The sequence below is a fragment of the Mustelus asterias genome, unplaced genomic scaffold, assembly GCF_964213995.1.
Source record: "Mustelus asterias unplaced genomic scaffold, sMusAst1.hap1.1 HAP1_SCAFFOLD_3537, whole genome shotgun sequence".
Classification (NCBI taxonomy): domain Eukaryota; kingdom Metazoa; phylum Chordata; class Chondrichthyes; order Carcharhiniformes; family Triakidae; genus Mustelus; species Mustelus asterias.
This window is the reverse complement of record NW_027593482.1, coordinates 1-21,959: the sequence shown is the minus strand read 5'-3', so window position 1 is coordinate 21,959 and position 21,959 is coordinate 1. Positions and strand designations below refer to the sequence as shown.

The window sequence follows — 21,959 nt, the reverse complement described above, 5'->3', positions numbered from 1 at the left end:
ACAGGGTGACTGTGACACCCGGGTGTGAGAGGGAGAGAGAGACAGAAACAGGGTGAGTGTGACACCCGGGTGTGAGAGGGAGAGAGTGAGAGAGAAACAGGGTGACTGTGACACCCGGGTGTGAGAGGGAGAGAGTGAGAGAGAAACAGGGTGACTGTGACACCCGGGTGTGAGAGGGAGAGAGAGACAGAAACAGGGTGAGTGTGACACCCGGGTGTGAGAGGGAGAGAGTGAGAGAGAAACAGGGTGACTGTGACACCCGGGTGTGAGAGGGAGAGAGTGAGAGAGAAACAGGGTGACTGGTGACACCCGGGTGTGAGAGGGAGAGAGAGACAGAAACAGGGTGACTGTGACACCCGGGTGTGAGAGGGAGAGAGTGAGAGAGAAACAGGGTGACTGTGACACCCGGGTGTGAGAGAGAGAGAGAGACAGAAACAGGGTGAGTGTGACACCCGGGTGTGAGAGAGAGAGAGACAGAAACAGGGTGACTGTGACACCCGGGTGTGAGAGGGAGAGAGAGAGAGACAGAAACAGGGTGACTGTGACACCCGGGTGTGAGAGGGAGAGAGAGAGACAGAAACAGGGTGACTGACACCCGGGTGTGAGAGGGAGAGAGTGAGACAGAAACAGGGTGACTGTGACAACCCGGGTGTGAGAGGAGAGAGAGAGACAGAAACAGGGTGACTGACACCCGGGTGTGAGAGGGAGAGAGTGAGAGAGAAACAGGGTGACTGTGACACCCGGGTGTGAGAGGGAGAGAGAGAGACAGAAACAGGGTGAGTGTGACACCCGGGTGTGAGAGGGAGAGAGACAGACAGAAACAGGGTGAGTGTGACACCCGGGTGTGAGAGGGAGGAGAGAGAGACAGAAACAGGGTGACTGTGACACCCGGGTGTGAGAGGGAGAGAGAGACAGAAACAGGGTGACTGTGACACCCGGGTGTGAGAGGGAGAGAGAGACAGAAACAGGGTGACTGTGACACCCGGGTGTGAGAGGGAGAGAGAGAGACAGAAACAGGGTGACTGTGACACCCGGGTGTGAGAGGGAGAGAGAGAGAGAGAGAAACAGGGTGAGTGTGACACCCGGGTGTGAGAGGGAGAGAGAGAGAAAGAAACAGGGTGAGTGTGACACCCGGGTGTGAGAGGGAGAGAGAGAGAAAGAAACAGGGTGAGTGTGACACCCGGGTGTGAGAGAGAGAGAGAGACAGAAACAGGGTGAGTGTGACACCCGGGTGTGTGAGAGAGAGAGAGAGACAGAAACAGGGTGACTGTGACACCCGGGTGTGAGAGGGAGAGAGAGAGACAGAAACAGGGTGACTGTGACACCCGGGTGTGAGAGAGAGAGAGAGAGAAACAGGGTGACTGTGACACCCGGGTGTGAGAGGGAGAGAGAGAGAGACAGAAACAGGGTGACTGTGACACCCGGGTGTGAGAGAGAGAGAGAGACAGAAACAGGGTGAGTGTGACACCCGGGTGTGTGAGAGAGAGAGAGAGAGAGAGAAACAGGGTGACTGTGACACCCGGGTGTGAGAGGGAGAGAGAGAGAGAAACAGGGTGACTGTGACACCCGGGTGTGAGAGAGAGAGAGAGAGACAGAAACAGGGTGACTGTGACACCCGGGTGTGAGAGAGAGAGAGACAGAAACAGGGTGACTGTGACACCCGGGTGTGAGAGGGAGAGAGAGAGACAGAAACAGGGTGAGTGTGACACCCGGGTGTGAGAGAGAGAGAGAGAGACAGAAACAGGGTGACTGTGACACCCGGGTGTGAGAGAGTGAGAGAGAGACAGAAACAGGGTGAGTGTGACACCCGGGTGTGAGAGGGAGAGAGAGAGACAGAAACAGGGTGAGTGTGACACCCGGGTGTGAGAGAGAGAGAGAGAGACAGAAACAGGGTGAGTGTGACACCCGGGTGTGAGAGAGAGAGAGAGAGACAGAAACAGGGTGAGTGTGACACCCGGGTGTGAGAGGGAGAGAGAGAGACAGAAACAGGGTGACTGTGACACCCGGGTGTGAGAGGGAGAGAGAGACAGAAACAGGGTGACTGTGACACCCGGGTGTGAGAGGGAGAGAGAGAGACAGAAACAGGGTGACTGTGACACCAGGGTGTGAGAGGGAGAGAGAGAGACAGAAACAGGGTGAGTGTGACACCCGGGTGTGAGAGGGAGAGAGAGAGACAGAAACAGGGTGACTGTGACACCCGGGTGTGAGAGGGAGAGAGAGAGACAGAAACAGGGTGACTGTGACACCCGGGTGTGAGAGGGAGAGAGAGAGACAGAAACAGGGTGACTGTGACACTCGGGTGTGAGAGGGAGGAGAGACAGAAACAGGGTGACTGTGACACTCGGGTGTGAGAGGGAGAGAGAGACAGAAACAGGGTGACTGTGACACCCGGGTATGAGAGAGAGAGAGAGAGACAGAAACAGGGTGAGTGTGACACCGGGTATGAGAGAGAGAGAAACAGGGTGAGTGTGACACCCGGGTATGAGGGAGAGAGAGAGGAACAGGGTGAGTGTGACACCTGGGTATGAGAGAGAGAGAGAAACAGGGTGATTGTGACACCCGGGTGTGAGAGGGAGAGAGAGAAAAGCGGGGTGATTGTGACACCCGGGTGTGAGAGAGGTCGGAGCTAAAAAGATATTCGGACACCGCCTCCTTATTGATGAGGAGAAGGGAACTGAAATATTCCTAAGGCTTCTTCAGTCTGCTCTGCTCAGTTGTGTCCAGTCAGTTTTATTATAGGGCACCCTTTCCAAATACTAGTAAAGATAATTGCTTCTCGTCATGCAAACCAGTAAATTATTCACATACGGTACAAAGTGGTAGGCTCGAGACAACAGTTATCTAATCGCATCCCACCGGTAATAAGAAATAGGAGCAGGAGTAGGCCATCTCGCCCCTCGAGCCTGCCCCGCCATTCAATAAGATCATGGCTGATCTGAAGTGGATCAGTACCACTTACCCGCCTGATCCCTATAACCCCTAATTCCCTTACCGATCAGGAATCCATCCATCCGTGATTTAAACATATTCAACGAGGTAGCCTCCACCACTTCAGTGGGCAGAGAATTCCAGAGATTCACCACCCTCTGAGAGAAGAAGTTCCTCCTCAACTCTGTCCTAAACTGACCCCCCTTTATTTTGAGGCTGTGCCCTCTAGTTCTAGCTTCCTTTCTAAGTGGAAAGAATCTCTCTACCTCTACCCTATCCAGCCCCCGCATTATCTTCTCGGTCTCTATAAGATCTCCCCTCAGCCTTCTAAACTCCAACGAGTACAGGCCCAATCTGCTTAATCTCTCCTCATAATCAACACCCCTCATAAAGAACAAAGAACAATACAGCACAGGAACAGGCCCTTCGGCCCTCCAAGCCCGCGCCGCTCCCCGGTCCAGGATTGAATCCTGAATCCAGGATCCCCGCCCAATTTTCCAGCCTATCTACATCCTAATATCCTATCCACCGAGCTGTCCCTCACAGCTACGATGCTTTGTTCATCACAACCTATTAACTCACCCCCACCCCACCATTCCAGACCATGTGATCTCCAGGGAGAGGCGAAAACCCAGAGTGAAAAACCCCAGGGCCAATATGGGGAAAAAAAAAATCTGGGAAATTCCTCTCCGACCCCCTGAGGCGATCGAAACGAGTCCAGGAGATCACACTGGCCCTGATCAGAAAATGCTTCCCAATCCTATTCATTTCCACTTCTGCTTTACGAACACCATCTGAATTCCCTGCCCCCGAGACAGGTTCCCAACTATCCGCAGTCTCGCTCTGTACTGGCACCAGCAAGATGATCATAGAATGAAGCCTTGAAACGAGAAACAAAGAACAATTAGCCTGCGCCGCTCCCTGGTCCAAACTAGACCACTCTTTTGTATCCCTCCATTCCCACTCCGTTCATATAGCTGTCTAGATAAGTCTTAAACGTTCCCAGTGTGTCTGCCTCCACCACCTTGCCCGGCAACACATTCCAGGCCCCCACGACCTCTGTGTAAAATATGTCCTTCTGATATCTGTGTTAAACCTCCCCCCTTCACCTTGAACCTATGACCCCTCGTGAACGTCACCACCGACCCGGGGAAAAGCTTCCCACCGTTCACCCTATCTATGCCTTTCATAATTTTATACACCTCTATTAAGTCTCACCTCATCCTCCGTCTTTCCAAGTAGAACAACCCCAGTTTCCCCAATCTCTCCTCATAACTAAGCCCCTCCATACCAGGCAACATCCTGGTAAACCTCCTCTGTACTCTCCAAAGCCTCCACGTCCTTCTGGTAGTGTGGCGACCAGAACTGGGCGCAGTATTCCAAATGCGGCCGAACCAACATTCTATACATCTGCAACATCAGACCCCAACTTTTATACTCTATGCCCCGTCCTATAAAGGCAAGCATGCCATATGCCTTCTTCACCACCTTCTCCACCTGTGACGTCACCTTCAAAGATCTGTGGACTTGCACACCCAGGTCCCTCTGCGTCTCTACACCCTTTATGGTTCTTCCATTTATCGTGTAGCTCCTCCCTACATTATTCCCACCAAAATGCATCACTTCGCATCTCCGGTATCAACCTGGTGAACCTTCTCTACACTCCCTCCAAGGCCAATATATCCTTCCGCAAATAAGGGGACCAATACTGCACACAGTATTCCAGGTGCGGCCTCACCAATGCCCTGTACAGTTGCAGCAAGACCTCCCTGCTTTTATACTCCATCCCCTTCGCGATAAAGGCCAACATTCCATTTGCCTTCTTGATCACCTGCTGTACCTGCAAACTGAGTTTTTGCAATTCATGCACAAGGACCCCCAGGTCCCTCTGCGCAGTTGCATGTTGTAATTTTTCACCATTTAAATAATAGTCCATTTTACTATTATTCCTTCCAAAGTGGTAACCTCACACTTGTCAACGTTATACTCCATCTGCCAGATCCTCGCCCACTCACTTAGTCCAACCAAATCTCTCTGCAGACTTTCCGCATCCTCCACGCAATTCGCTTTCCCACTCATCTTTGTATCATCCGCAAACTTTGTTACCCTACACTCGGTCCCCTCCTCCAGATCATCTATGTATATGGTAATGTTATAATCTTTTGTGGTAGATGGATGGAATGTCTATTCAGATGATAGTCACTTAATCATGTCATTATTACAGTTTCAGTGCTGTTAGCAAGGACATTCAGCTGTGTCCTGTTGATCAATTATAGTGAACCATCCACCTTTTGTCTGCGCTGTCTATTTCATGCACGTGCAGGGACAGTCAGTCCACAAAGAGGGTGCTGTTGACGATGGGCTAATTTTCCTGGCCGCCCCCCCCCCCCCACAGCCGCCGGACCCCTTGTTGAGCTAAGTTCTCCTCTCCCACAAGGCGAGAGAGAGAAACAGGGTGACTGTGACGCCCGGGTGTGAGAGGGCAAGGGAGAGAAACAGGGTGACTGTGACCCCGGGTAGTGAAGAATGATGGGAACATGGGAAGCGTAACTCTGTTTCACCCTCTCTCACTCACTCTCTCTCTCCCCCCGCCCCCCCAAACTTCCCATCACCCGGTTTCCACACCGTCGATCTCAGGGTCAGGGATATATTTTTAAAACATGGATCATAGACTCCTACAGTGCAGAAGGAGGCCGCTCGGCCCATCGAGTCTGCACCAACCACAATCCCACCCAGGCCCTATCCTTCTAACCCCACGCATTCGCCCCAGCTATTCCCCAGACACTAAGAGGCAATTTAGCATGGCCAATCCACCTAACCTGCACATCTTTGGACACTAAGGGGCAATTTAGCATGGCCAATCCACCTAACCTGCACATCTTTGGACACTAAGGGACAATTTAGCATGGCCAATCCACCTAACCTGCACATCTTTGGACACTAAGGGACAATTTAGCACGGCCAATCCACCTAACCTGCACATCTTTGGACACTAAGGGACAATTTAGCACGGCCAATCCACCTAACCTGCACATCTTTGGACGCTGAGGGACAATTTAGCATGGCCAATCCACCTAACCTGCACATCTTTGGACACTAAGGGACAATTTAGCACGGCCAATCCACCTAACCTGCACATCTTTGGACACTGAGGGACAATTTAGCATGGCCAATCCACCTAACCTGCACATCTTTGGACACTAAGGGACAATTTAGCACGGCCAATCCACCTAACCCGCACATCTTTGGACACTAAGGGACAATTTAGCACGGCCAATCCACCTAACCTGCACATCTTTGGACACTAAGGGGCAATTTAATCTTTGGACACTAAGGGGCAATCCACCTAACCTGCAAGTCCTTCGGACTGTGGAAGGAAACCGGAGCGCTCGATGGAAACCCGTGCAGACACGGGGAGAAGGTGCAGACACCAGGTTAAGAACAAGAAAATGATATTTCGGAATCCATCCCAGTTCCCCCACAGGACAGAGTGAACTGATTATAACAACTGCACCTCCCAACAGTGACCCAAGCTGAGAATCGAACCCGGGTCCCTGGCGCTGTGGGGCAACAGTGCGAACCGCTGTGCCACTGTGCCGCCCCCTCTCCATGTCCTATATCACCTCCTCTCCATCCTGTTATGCACATCACAGCCTTCTGAACTCAGTGTTCAGTTAAACAAGTTCAGGTCATGTATCCTGACTCCCATTTTGTTTCCCTCCCCCCTCCACAGCTGCCAGTCTGCTGTCTTTTTTTTAAAGTTTATTTATTGGTGTCGCAAGTCGGTTTACATTAACACTGCAATGAAGTTACTGTGAAAAACCCCCTAGTCGTCACACTCCGGCGCCTGTTCGGGTTACACTGAGGGAGAATTTAGCACGGCCCAATGCACCCTAACCAGCACGGCTTTCAGACTGTGGGAGGAAACCGGAGCACCCGGAGGAAACCCACGCAGACACGGGGAGAACGTGCAAACTCCACACACAGTGACCCAAGCCGGGAATCGAACCCGGGTCCCTGGCGCTGTGAGGCAGCAGTGCCAACCACTAAATGGAAAGAAATTACAACATGCTGCTGTGCAGAGGGACCTGGGGGTCCTTGTGCATGAGACACAAAAACCCAGTCTGCAGGTGCAACAGGTGATCAAGAAGGCAAATGGGATGTTGGCCTATATCGCAAGGGGGATAGAATATAAAAGCAGAGATGTCTTGCTGCATCTGTACAGGGCATTGGTGAGGCCGCAGCTGGAATACTGTGTGCAGTATTGGTCCCCTTATTTGTGGAAGGATATATTGGCCTTGGAGGGAGTGCAGAGAAGGTTCACCAGGTTGATACCGGAGATGAGGGGTGTTGATTATGAGGAGAGACTGAGCAGATTGGGTTTGTGTTCGTTGGAATTTAGAAGGCTGAGGGGTGATCTTATAGAGACCTATAAGATAATGAAGGGGCTGGATAGGGTAGAGGTGGAGAGATTCTTTCCACTTAGAAAGGAAACTAGAACTAGAGGGCACAGCCTCGAAATAAAGGGGGGTCAGTTTGGGACAGAGTTGAGGAGGAACTTCTTCTCTCAGAGGGTGGTGAATCTCTGGAATTCTCTGCCCGCTGAAGTGGTGGAGGCTACCTCGTTGAATATGTTTAAATCACGGATAGATGGATTCCTGATCGGTAAGGGAATTAGGGGTTATGGGGATCAGGCGGGTAAGTGGAACTGATCCACTTCAGATCAGCCATGATCTTATCGAATGGCGGGGCAGGCTCGAGGGGCTAGATGGCCTACTCCTGCTCCTATTTCTTATGTTCTTATGTTCTGTGCTATCGTGGTGTATTTGTCTGCTTTTATTGTCAAGGTGCCCTTTATTCTGCCATTAACATTTACCCTGGATCGATGCCATTGTTTTTTGAACACTGTCCTGATCACTCCCCTTGGCCTTTGGTTTACTGGTATGATTGATATCTTATCTCTTCCTGTGGTGGCACAGACACCTCTGTGACTAATACTGTTCTCTCATTCCACAATCCTTTTGAAAGGAACTGCTGATACGTTAGATTTGATTTATTGTTGTCACATGTATTGGGATACAGTGAAAAGTATTGTTTCTTGCACGCTGTATACAGACCAAACATACCGTTCATAGAGAAGGAAAGAGTCATAGACGTTTACAGCATGGAAACAGGCCCTTCGGCCCAACTTGTCCATGCCACCCAGTTTTTAACCACTAAGCTAATCCCAATTGCCACATTTGGCCCATATCCCTCTATACCCATCATACCCATGTAACTATCTAAATGCTTTTTAAAAGACAAAATCGTACCCACCTCTACTACTACCTCTGGCAGCTCGTTCCAGACACTCACCACCCTCTGTGTGAAAAAATTGCCTTCCTGGACCCTTTTGTATCTCTCCCCTCTCACCTTAAACCTATGGCCTCTAGTTTAAGACTCCCCTACTTTTGGGAAAATATATTGACTATCTAGCTGAGCTATTTTATAGACCTCTTAAGATCATCCCTAAGCCTCCTATGCTTCAGCCTCTCCTTATAACTCAAACCATCAAATCCCGGCAGCAACCTAGTAAATCTTTTCTGCATTCTTTCTAGTTTAATAATGTCCTTTCTATAATAGGGTGATCAGAACTGTGCACAGTATTCCAAGTGTGGCCTTACCAATGTCTTGTACAACTTCAGCAAGACGTCCCAACTCCTGTATTCAATGTTCTGACCAATGAAACCAAGTATGCTGGATGCCTTCTTCACCACTCTGTCCACCTGTGACTCCACTTTCAAGCAACTATGAACCTGTACCCCGAGATCTCTTTGTTCTATAACTCTCCCCAACGCCCCAGCATTAACTGAGTAAGTCCTGCCCTGGTTCAATCTACCAAAATGCATCACCTCGCATTTATCTAAATTAAACTCCATCTGCCATTCGTCAGCCCACTGGCCCAATTGATCAAGATCCCGTTGCAATCCTAGATGACCTTCTTCACTGTCCACTATGCCACTAATCTTGGTGTCATCTGCAAATTTACTAACCATGCCTCCTATATTCTCATCCAAGTCATTAATATAAATGACAAATAACAGTGGGCCCAGCACTGATCCCTGAGGCACACCGCTGGTCACAGGCCTCCAGTTTGAAACACAACCCTCTATAACCACTCTCTGGCTTCTGTCAAGAAGCCAATTTTGTATCCATTTAGCTACCTCACCCTGGATCCTGAGAGATTTAACCTTATGCAACAACCTACCATGTGGTACCTTGTCAAACACCTTGCTAAAGTCCATGTAGACAACATCAACTGCAAGGAGAGAGTGCAGTGTTACAGTCATAGCTAGGGTGTAGAGAAAGATCAACTTAATGCGAGGTAGGTCCATTCAAATGTCTGATGGCAGCAGGGAAGAAGCTGCTCTTTAGTCAGTTGGTACGTGACCTCAGACTTTTGTATCTTTTTCCTGACGGAAGAAGGTGGAAGAGAGAATGTCCGGGGTGCGTGGGGTCCTTAATTATGCTGGCTGCTTTTCTGAGGCAGCGGGAAGTGGAGACCGAGTCAATGGATGGGAGACTGGTTTGCGCGATGGACTGGGCTTCGTTCACGACCCTTTGTAGTTCCTTGCGGTCTTGGGCAGAGCAGGAGCCATCCCAAGCTGTGATACAACCAGAAAGAATGCTTCCTATGGTGCATCTGTAAAAGTTGGTGAGAGTCGTAGCTGACATGCCAAATTTCATTTGTCTTCTGAGAAAGTAGAGGAGTTGGTGGGCTTTCTTAACTAGAGTGTCGGCATGGAGGGACCAGGATAGGTCTGTGGGATCTTTCTGTGTGAAAGATTGGCCACTGCGATTCCTGGAGTTCAGGAGCGCCCCACGTTGAAACGAAAGCTCCTGTTTCTTTTTGTTTTCGGTCAAGCGGGGGAGCGTTTTAGGGACATCCCGGGTCGGGGAAAGGTTCGATTCTAAATGTTTGCCCCCCCTCTTCTCCAGATGAGGCAACTGGTCACGAAGAAGGAATCCCACAATCCTCTTTTCCTGAGGCTGGCGAGCGAGGAGCTCAGAGAGTTTGGGGTCTTCGAGAAGGTGAGTGTCGTTGGCCTGTGTGAACTTTCACCTCTGGTCCTCCCCCCGAATCCATGTTGCCTCACGTTCAACCCTCCCCAACTCGGATTGGACTGTGTGACCTTTCACCTTTGATCCCCTGCAAAAAGTGGGGAGGGGGGGCGGGGTGGAGAAGGGGATTCGGTGTGACCTTTCAGTGATAACCCTGAGGTGCGTCAGTGTGAGCTTTCACCTCATTCCAGGTGGGTCAAAGGGACCTTTCATCTCTTGCGCTTGCTTTGGGCCAGTCTGAGAGAACTTTTCCGATTTCCCTAGTGGGCTTGTGTGTCACCCCTGACACCAGATGGGTCTGCGTGAAACATAGAAAAACTACAGCACAAACAGGCCCTTCGGCCCACAAGTTGTGCCAAACACATCCCTACCTTCTAGACCTACCTATAACCCTCCATCCTATTACGCTCCATGTACTCATCCAGGAGTCTCTTAAAAGTCCCTATTGAGTTCGCCTCCACCACCCCTGACGGCAGCCGATTCCACTCGCCCACCACCCTCTGTGTGAAAAACTTACCCCTAACATCTCCCCTGTACCTACCCCCCAGCACCTTAAACCTGTGTCCTCTCGTAGCAGCCATTTCCACCCTGGGAAAAAGCCTCTGAGAGTCCACCCGATCTATGCCTCTCAACATCTTATACACCTCTATTAGGTCTCCTCTCATCCTTCGTCTCTCCAAGGAGAAAAGACCGAGCTCCCTCAGCCTATCCTCATAAGGCATGCCACTCAATCCAGGCAACATCCTTGTAAATCTCCTCTGCACCCTTTCAATCTTTTCCACATCCTTCCTGTAATGAGGCGACCAGAACTGAGCACAGTACTCCAAGTGGGGTCTGACGAGGGTCTTATATAGCTGCATCATTATCCCCGGACTCCTAAACTCAATCCCTCGATTGATAAAGGCCAGCACACCACACGCCTTCTTAACCACCTCCTCCACCTGCGGGGCCGATTTCAGAGTCCTATGGACCCGGACCCCAAGGTCCTTCTGATCCTCTGCCGTACTAAGAGTCTTTCCCTTTATATTGTACTCCTTCATCCCATTTGACCTGCCAAAATGGGCCACGACGCATTTATCCGGGTTGAAGTCCATCTGCCACTTCTCCGCCCCGTCTTGCATCCTATCTATGTCCCTCTGTAACTTCTGACTTTCACCTCCAATAGCCGGACGGTCACGACCCCCCTTTTGGGGAAGGAAGTCTGCCACCTTTACCCGGCCTGGTCTACCTGTGACTCCAGATCCACAGCAATGCAGCTGACTCTTCGATTCCCTCTGACATGGCGCTGGAAGTCCCTCGGTTTAGGAATAATTAGGAATGGGCCGCACATACTGGCCTTGCCAGCAATTCAAGAAATAGTGATAGCGCCGACACATGTCTGCACCTCGCCCCCTATAAAGATGGTGAGGGGACCAAGACAGGTTGCTGGTGATCTGGGCATCTAAAGACTTGAAGCTCTCGACCCCTTCACCCCCGTCAATGTAGACGGGCGTGCCCCCCACTGCGCTTCCTGAAGTTGATGACAATCTCCTTCGTTTTGTTGACACTGAGGGAGAGATTATTGTTGCCGCACCGGTTCACCAGATTCTCCATCTCATTCCTCTACTCTGTCTCGTCATCGTTTGAGATCCGACCCACGACGTGGTGTCGTCAGCAAATTGTATAAGGCTCTGGTCAGCCCCCATTTGGAGTACTGTGAGCGGTTTTGGGCCCCGTATCTAAGGAAGGATGTGCTGGCCTTGGAGGGGGTCCAGAGGAGGTTCACAAGAATGATCCCTGGAATGAAGAGCTTGTCGTATGAGGAACGGTTGAGGACTCTGGGTCTGCACTGGTTGGAGTTTAGAAGGATGAGGGGGGGTCGGGATCGAATCAAAATTTAGAGAGGCCTGGATAGAGTGGATGTAGACAGGATGTTTCCACGAGTGGGAGAGACTAGAACTCGAGGGCACAACCTCAGAGTGAAGGGACGCTCCTTCAAAACTGAGATGAGGAGGAATTTCTTCAGCCAGAGGGTGGTGAATCTGTGGAAACCTGCCACAGCGGCCTTTGAGGCCAGGTCATTGAGTGTCTTTAAGACATAGATAGATTGGTTCAAAGTTTATTTATTAGTCACAAGTAGGCTCACATTAACACTGCAATGAAGTTACTGTGAAAATCCCCCAGTCTCCACACTCCGGTGCCTGTTCGGGTAACACTGAGGGAGAATTTAGCACGGCCCAATGCACCCTAACCCGCACGTCTTTCGGACTGTGGGAGGAAACCGGGAGCACCCGGAGGGAAACCCACGCAGACACGAGGAGAACGTGCAAACTCCACACAGACAGTGACCCGAGCCGGGAATCGAACCCGGGTGCTGTGAGGCAACGGTGCTAACCACGGTGCCACCGTGTCGCCCCAAGGTTCTTGATCAATAAGGGGATCAAGGGTTACGGGGGGAAGGCAGGAGAATGGGGATGAGAATCAAATCAGCCATGATCGAATGGCGGAGCAGACTCGATGAGCCAAATGGCCTAATTCTGCTCCCATATCTTATAGCCTTATGAACTAGCTGTGCTAAGTTGTGTTATGGGGACTAGCAGGGTAAATATGGGGGGGGGGGGGTGGTTACGGGGATAGGGCCTGGGTGAGATAGTTGTCAGTGCAGACTCGATGGGCCGAATGGCCTCCTCCTGCCCTGTGGGAATTCTATGACTCTGTAATGATTCTGGTCATTGTGAGGACCTGTTACGTGCTACATTCCTGCTCAGTCCGTCTCCCCGTGTCTCACCCACTCATCGTCCCTTGATCTGTTTTCCTCCCCAGGTCTCGGATCAGATCCGCGCCCTTCCAGCCACCCTCCGATTGTTGATTCAGCATACCCTTGGGTTCCTGGAGGAGGGACATGGCGTAGAAATGGTAACCCTCGCCCTCAGTGCACTGAGCACCAGCGGGAAAGGTAAGGGACAGACAGGTACAGCACGGGGTTAGATACAGAGTGAAGCTCCCTCTACACTGTCCCCCATCAAACACTCCCAGGACAGGTACAGCACGGGGTTAGATACAGAGTAAAGCTCCCTCTACACTGTCCCCCATCAAACACTCCCAGGACAGGTACAGCACGGGGTTAGATACAGAGTAAAGCTCCCTCTACACTGTCCCCCCCATCAAACACTCCCAGGACAGGTACAGCACGGGGTTAGATACAGAGTAAAGCTCCCTCTACACTGTCCTCCATCAAACACTCCCAGGACAGATACAGCACGGGGTTAGATACAGAGTAAAGCTCCCTCTACACTGTCCCCCATCAAACACTCCCAGGACAGGTACAGCACGGGGTTAGATACAGAGTAAAGCTCCCTCTACACTGTCCCCCCCATCAAACACTCCCAGGACAGGTACAGCACGGGGTTAGATACAGAGTAAAGCTCCCTCTACACTGTCCTCCATCAAACACTCCCAGGACAGATACAGCACGGGGTTAGATACAGAGTAAAGCTCCCTCTACACTGTCCCCCATCAAACACTCCCAGGACAGGTACAGCACGGGGTTAGATACAGAGTAAAGCTCCCTCTACACTGTCCCCCATCAAACACTCCCAGGACAGGAACAGCACGGAGTTAGATACAGAGTAAAGCTCCCTCTGCACTGTCCCCCATCAAACACTCCCAGGACAGGTACAGCACGGGGTTAGATACAGAGTAAAGCTCCCTCTACACTGTCCCCCCCATCAAACACTCCCAGGACAGATACAGCATGGGGTTAGATACAGAGTAAAGCTCCCTCTACACTGTCCCCATCAAACACTCCCAGGACAGGTACAGCACGGGGTTAGATACAGAGTAAAGCTCCCTCTACACTGTCCCCCCATCAAACACTCCCAGGACAGGGACAGCACGGGGTTAGATACAGAGTAAAGCTCCCTCTACACTGTCCCCATCAAACACTCCCAGGACAGGTACAGCACGTGGTTAGATACAGAGTAAAGCTCCCTCTACACTATCCCCCATCAAACACTCCCAGGACAGGTACAGCACGGGGTTAGATACAGAGTAAAGCTCCCTCTACACTGTCCCCCCCATCAAACACTCCCAGGACAGGTACAGCACGGGGTTAGATACAGAGTAACGCTCCCTCTACACTGTCCCCCCATCAAACACACCCAGGACAGGTACAGCACGGGGTTAGATACAGAGTAAAGCTCCCTCTACACTGTCCCCCCATCAAACACTCCCAGGACAGGTACAGCACGGGGTTAGATACAGAGTAAAGCTCCCTCTACACTGTCTCCCATCAAATACTCCCAGGACAGGTACAGCACGGGGTTAGATACAGAGTAAAGCTCCCTCTACACTGTCCCCCATCAAACACTCCCAGGTCAGGTACAACACGGGGTTAGATACAGAGTAAAGTTCCCTCGACACTGTCCCCATCAAACACTCCCAGGACAGGTACAGCACGGGGTTAGATACAGAGTAAAGCTCCCTCTACACTGTCCCCCATCAAACACTCCCAGGACAGGTACAGCACGGGGTTAGATACAGAGTAAAGCTCCCTCTACACTGTCCCCATCAAACACTCCCAGGACAGGCACAGCACGTGGTTAGATACAGAGTAAAACTCCCTCTACACTATCCCCCATCAAACACTCCCAGGACAGGTACAGCACGGGGTTAGATACAGAGTAAAGCTCCCTCTACACTGTCCCCCCCATCAAACACTCCCAGGACAGGTACAGCACGGGGTTAGATACAGAGTAAAGCTCCCTCTACACTATCCCCATCAAACACTCCCAGGACAGGGACAGCACGGGGTTAGATACAGAGTAAAGCTCCCTCTACACTGTCCCCCATCAAACACTCCCAGGACAGGTACAGCACGGGGTCAGATACAGAGTAAAACTCCCTCTACACTGGCCCCATCAAACACTCCCAGGACAGGTACAGCACGGGGTTAGATACAGAGTAAAGCTCCCTCTACACTGTCCCCCCATCAAACACTCCCAGGACAGGTACAACACGGGGTTAGATACACAGTAAAGCTCCCTCTCCACTGTCCCCCCCATCAAACACTCCCAGGACAGGTGCAGCACGGGGTTAGATACAGAGTATAGCTCCCTCTACACTGTCCCCCATCAAACACTCCCAGGACAGATACAGCACGGGGTTAGATACAGAGTAAAGCTCCCTCTACACTGTCCCCATCAAACACTCCCAGGACAGGTACAGCATGGGGTTGGATACAGAGTAAAGCTCCCTCTACATGTCCCCATCAAACACTCCCAGGACAGGTACAGCACGGGGTTAGATACAGAGTAAAGCTCCCTCTACACTGTCCCCCATCAAACACTCCCAGGACAGGTACAGCACGGGGTTAGATACAGAGTAAAGCTCCCTCTACACTGTCCCCCCCATCAAACACTCCCAGGACAGGTACAGCACGGGGTTAGATACAGAGTAAAGCTCCCTCCACACTGTCCCCCATCAAACACTCCCAGGACAGGTACAGCACGGGGTTAGATACACTATCCCCATCAAACACTCCCAGGACGGGGACAGCATGGGGTGAGATACAGAGTAAAGCTCCCTCTACACTGTCCCCCATCAAACACTCCCAGGACAGGGACAGCACGGGGTTAGATACAGAGTAAAGCTCCCTCTATACTGTCCCCCATCAAACACTCCCAGGACAGGTACAGCACGGGGTTAGATACAGAGTAAAGCTCCCTCTACACTGTCCCCCATCAAACACTCCCAGGACAGGTACAGCACGGGGTTAGATACAGAGTAAAGCTCCCTCTACACTATCCCCCATCAAACACTCCCAGGACAGGTACAGCACGGGGTTAGATACAGAGTAAAGCTCCCTCTACACTGTCCCCCCCATCAAACACTCCCAGGACAGGTACAGCACGGGGTTAGATACAGAGTAAAGCTCCCTCTACACTGTCCCCCCATCAAACACACCCAGGACAGGTACAGCACGGGGTTAGATACAGAGTAAAGCTCCCTCTACACTGTCCCCCCATCAAACACTCCCAGGACAGGTACAGCACGGGGTTAGATACAGAGTAAAGCTCCCTCTACACTGTCTCCCATCAAACACTCCCAGGACAGGTACAGCACGGGGTTAGATACAGAGTAAAGCTCCCTCTACACTGTCCCCCATCAAACACTCCCAGGTCAGGTACAACACGGGGTTAGATACAGAGTAAAGCTCCCTCTACACTGTCCCCATCAAACACTCCCAGGACAGGTACAGCACGTGGTTAGATACAGAGTAAAACTCCCTCTACACTATCCCCCATCAAACACTCCCAGGACAGGTACAGCACGGGGTTAGATACAGAGTAAAGCTCCCTCTACACTGTCCCCCCCATCAAACACTCCCAGGACAGGTACAGCACGGGGTTAGATACAGAGTAAAGCTCCCTCTACACTATCCCCATCAAACACTCCCAGGACAGGGACAGCACGGGGTTAGATACAGAGTAAAGCTCCCTCTACACTGTCCCCCATCAAACACTCCCAGGACAGGTACAGCACGGGGTTAGATACAGAGTAAAGCTCCCTCTACACTGTCCCCCCATCAAACACTCCCAGGACAGGTACAACACGGGGTTAGATACACAGTAAAGCTCCCTCTACACTGTCCCCCATCAAACACTCCCAGGACAGGTACAGCACGGGGTTAGATACAGAGTAAAGCTCCCTCTCCACTGTCCCCCCCATCAAACACTCCCAGGACAGGTGCAGCACGGGGTTAGATACAGAGTAAAGCTCCCTCTACACTGTCCCCCATCAAACACTCCCAGGACAGATACAGCACGGGGTTAGATACAGAGTAAAGCTCCCTCTACACTGTCCCCCCCATCAAACACTCCCAGGACAGGTACAGCACGGGGTTAGATACAGAGTAAAGCTCCCTCCACACTGTCCCCCATCAAACACTCCCAGGACAGGTACAGCACGGGGTTAGATACACTATCCCCATCAAACACTCCCAGGACAGGGACAGCATGGGGTTAGATACAGAGTAAAGCTCCCTCTCCACTGTCCCCATCAAACACTCCCAGGACAGGGACAGCACGGGGTTAGATACAGAGTAAAGCTCCCTCTACACTATCCCCATCAAACACTCCCAGGACAGGGACAGCACGGGGTTAGATACAGAGTAAAGCTCCCTCTACACTGTCCCCCATCAAACACTCCCAGGACAGGTACAGCACGGGGTCAGATACAGAGTAAAGCTCCCTCTACACTGGCCCCATCAAACACTCCCAGGACAGGTACAGCACGGGGTTAGATACAGAGTAAAGCTCCCTCTACACTGTCCCCCCATCAAACACTCCCAGGACAGGTACAACACGGGGTTAGATACACAGTAAAGCTCCCTCTCCACTGTCCCCCCCATCAAACACTCCCAGGACAGGTGCAGCACGGGGTTAGATACAGAGTATAGCTCCCTCTACACTGTCCCCCATCAAACACTCCCAGGACAGATACAGCACGGGGTTAGATACAGAGTAAAGCTCCCTCTACACTGTCCCCATCAAACACTCCCAGGACAGGTACAGCATGGGGTTGGATACAGAGTAAAGCTCCCTCTACATGTCCCCATCAAACACTCCCAGGACAGGTACAGCACGGGGTTAGATACAGAGTAAAGCTCCCTCTACACTGTCCCCCATCAAACACTCCCAGGACAGGTACAGCACGGGGTTAGATACAGAGTAAAGCTCCCTCTACACTGTCCCCCCCATCAAACACTCCCAGGACAGGTACAGCACGGGGTTAGATACAGAGTAAAGCTCCCTCCACACTGTCCCCCATCAAACACTCCCAGGACAGGTACAGCACGGGGTTAGATACACTATCCCCATCAAACACTCCCAGGACGGGGACAGCATGGGGTGAGATACAGAGTAAAGCTCCCTCTACACTGTCCCCCATCAAACACTCCCAGGACAGGGACAGCACGGGGTTAGATACAGAGTAAAGCTCCCTCTATACTGTCCCCCATCAAACACTCCCAGGACAGGTACAGCACGGGGTTAGATACAGAGTAAAGCTCCCTCTACACTGTCCCCCATCAAACACTCCCAGGACAGGTACAGCACGGGGTTAGATACAGAGTAAAGCTCCCTCTACACTATCCCCCATCAAACACTCCCAGGACAGGTACAGCACGGGGTTAGATACAGAGTAAAGCTCCCTCTACACTGTCCCCCCCATCAAACACTCCCAGGACAGGTACAGCACGGGGTTAGATACAGAGTAAAGCTCCCTCTACACTGTCCCCCCATCAAACACACCCAGGACAGGTACAGCACGGGGTTAGATACAGAGTAAAGCTCCCTCTACACTGTCCCCCCATCAAACACTCCCAGGACAGGTACAGCACGGGGTTAGATACAGAGTAAAGCTCCCTCTACACTGTCTCCCATCAAACACTCCCAGGACAGGTACAGCACGGGGTTAGATACAGAGTAAAGCTCCCTCTACACTGTCCCCCATCAAACACTCCCAGGTCAGGTACAACACGGGGTTAGATACAGAGTAAAGCTCCCTCTACACTGTCCCCATCAAACACTCCCAGGACAGGTACAGCACGTGGTTAGATACAGAGTAAAACTCCCTCTACACTATCCCCCATCAAACACTCCCAGGACAGGTACAGCACGGGGTTAGATACAGAGTAAAGCTCCCTCTACACTGTCCCCCCCATCAAACACTCCCAGGACAGGTACAGCACGGGGTTAGATACAGAGTAAAGCTCCCTCTACACTATCCCCATCAAACACTCCCAGGACAGGGACAGCACGGGGTTAGATACAGAGTAAAGCTCCCTCTACACTGTCCCCCCATCAAACACTCCCAGGACAGGTACAACACGGGGTTAGATACACAGTAAAGCTCCCTCTACACTGTCCCCCATCAAACACTCCCAGGACAGGTACAGCACGGGGTTAGATACAGAGTAAAGCTCCCTCTCCACTGTCCCCCCCATCAAACACTCCCAGGACAGGTGCAGCACGGGGTTAGATACAGAGTAAAGCTCCCTCTACACTGTCCCCCATCAAACACTCCCAGGACAGATACAGCACGGGGTTAGATACAGAGTAAAGCTCCCTCTACACTGTCCCCATCAAACACTCCCAGGACAGGTACAGCACGGGGTTAGATACAGAGTAAAGCTCCCTCTACATGTCCCCATCAAACACTCCCAGGACAGGTACAGCACGGGGTTAGATACAGAGTAAAGCTCCCTCTACACTGTCCCCCATCAAACACTCCCAGGACAGGTACAGCACGGGGTTAGATACAGAGTAAAGCTCCCTCTACACTGTCCCCCCCATCAAACACTCCCAGGACAGGTACAGCACGGGGTTAGATACAGAGTAAAGCTCCCTCCACACTGTCCCCCATCAAACACTCCCAGGACAGGTACAGCACGGGGTTAGATACACTATCCCCATCAAACACTCCCAGGACAGGGACAGCATGGGGTTAGATACAGAGTAAAGCTCCCTCTCCACTGTCCCCATCAAACACTCCCAGGACAGGGACAGCACGGGGTTAGATACAGAGTAAAGCTCCCTCTACACTGTCCCCCATCAAACACTCCCAGGACAGGTCCAGCACGGGGTTAGATACAGAGTAAAGCTCCCTCTACACTATCCCCCATCAAACACTCCCAGGACAGGTACAGCACGGGGTTAGATACAGAGTAAAGCTCCCTCTACACTGTCCCCCCCATCAAACACTCCCAGGACAGGTACAGCACGGGGTTAGATACAGAGTAAAGCTCCCTCTACACTGTCCCCCCATCAAACACACCCAGGACAGGTACAGCACGGGGTTAGATACAGAGCAAAGCTCCCTCTACACTGTCCCCCCATCAAACACTCCCAGGACAGGTACAGCACGGGGTTAGATACAGAGTAAAGCTCCCTCTACACTGTCTCCCATCAAACACTCCCAGGACAGGTACAGCACGGGGTTAGATACAGAGTAAAGCTCCCTCTACACTGTCCCCCATCAAACACTCCCAGGTCAGGTACAACACGGGGTTAGATACAGAGTAAAGCTCCCTCTACACTGTCCCCATCAAACACTCCCAGGACAGGTACAGCACGGGGTTAGATACAGAGTAAAGCTCCCTCTACACTGTCCCCCATCAAACACTCCCAGGACAGGTACAGCACGGGGTTAGATACAGAGTAAAGCTCCCTCTACACTGTCCCCATCAAACACTCCCAGGACAGGTACAGCACGTGGTTTGATACAGAGTAAAGCTCCCTCTACACTGTCCCCCATCAAACACTCCCAGGACAGGTACAGCACGGGGTTAGATACAGAGTAAAGCTCCCTCTACACTGTCCCCCATCAAACACTCCCAGGACAGGTACAGCACGGGGTTAGATACAGAGTAAAGCTCCCTCTACACTGTCCCACATCAAACACTCCCAGGCCAGGTACAGCACGGGGTTCGATATGAGGAGTGCTGATTATAAGTTTTGTATGACTTTCCCCTCTCTCTCTCAGGACTGCGGGAGAGAGATCTCTACTCTATCCTGTGCACTAACAGGGGGTTGAGAGCTGGAGACCCCCCGCTCAGCTGGGAGGAGGTGATGGAAGAGGCCCAGAAGCCCAGCAGGCCCGTCCCCATGGCAACCTTTGTCCGCTTGATGCGAAGTCTCCGATGGTAAGGACACAATTGCTCAGGCAGCAAGCGGGAGGCTCAGTGACGGAGAAGCTTGCAGGAGGCTTTTCAGCCCTTTGAGCCTGTTCCACAACTCACTATGATCATGGGCTGATCATCAACTTCAATATCCTGATCCCCCTCCCACTTCTGCCCATATCTCTCAACCCCTTTAGCCCCAAGAGCACGGGTGGCACAGTGGTTGGCACTGCTGCCTCACAGCACCAGGGACCAGGATTCGATTCCCGGCTTGAGTCCCTGCGCGGAGTTTGCACATTCTCCCGCCGTGTCTGAGCGGGTTTCCTCCGGGTGCTCCGGTTTCATCGAATCCCTACAGTACAGAAAGAGGCCATTCGGCCCATTGAGCCTGCACTGACCACAATCCCACCCAGGCCCTATCCCCAAAACCCCACATATGTACCCTGCTACTCCCCCTGACACTAAGGGACAATTTATCAAGGCCGATCCACCTAACCCGCACATCTTCGGACTGTGGGAGGAAACCGGAGCACCCGGAGGAAACCCACGCAGACACGGGGAGAATGTGCAAACTCCACACAGACAGTGACCCGAGCCGGGAATGGAACCCAGGTCCCTGGAGCTGTGAAGCAGCAGTGCTAACCACATCTGAAAGACGTGCTGGTTAGGGGCATTGGGCCGTGCTAAATTCTCCCTCCGTGTCCCCGAACAGGCGCCGGAGTGTGGGGGGGGTTTTCACAGTAACTTCATTGCAGTGTTAATGTAAGCATACTTGTGATTAATAAATAAACGGTAGTCTTTTTGATCTAATTTCTTCTTGAAATCAGACAACGTTTTGGCCTCGGCTACTTTCTGTGGGAGTGAATTCCACACATTCACCACCCTCTGGGTGAAGAAATTTCTCCTCGACTCAGTCCTCACATCCATTGACTCTGTCTACACTTCCCGCTGCCTCGGGAAAAGCAGCCGGCATAATTAAGGACCCCACGCACCCCGGACATTCTCTCTTCCACCACCTTCCGTTGGGAAAAAGATGCAAAAGTTTGACAACACTTAGCAACCGACTCAAGAACAGCTTCTTCCCTGCTGCTGTCAGACTTTTGAATGGACCGACCTCGCACTAAGTTGATCTTTCTCTACACCCTAGCTATGACTGTAACACTACATTCTGCACCCTCTCCTTTCCTTCTCTATGAATGGTATGCTTTGCCTGTGTCGTGTGCAAGAAACAATACTTTTCACTGTATCTTAATACACGTGACAATAATAA

The 21,959-nt window shown here is 51.7% G+C and overlaps 1 long non-coding RNA gene across 1 annotated transcript; it reads left to right on the top strand.

The window, feature by feature from the left end:
• Positions 1 to 9,902: 9,902 nt before the first annotated feature.
• LOC144490636 (uncharacterized) lies at positions 9,903 to 20,707 on the top strand. Its single transcript, XR_013497314.1, has 3 exons — positions 9,903 to 9,999; positions 12,832 to 12,964; positions 20,554 to 20,707. It is a non-coding gene; the product is annotated as an uncharacterized LOC144490636 (long non-coding RNA).
• Positions 20,708 to 21,959: the final 1,252 nt, after the last annotated feature.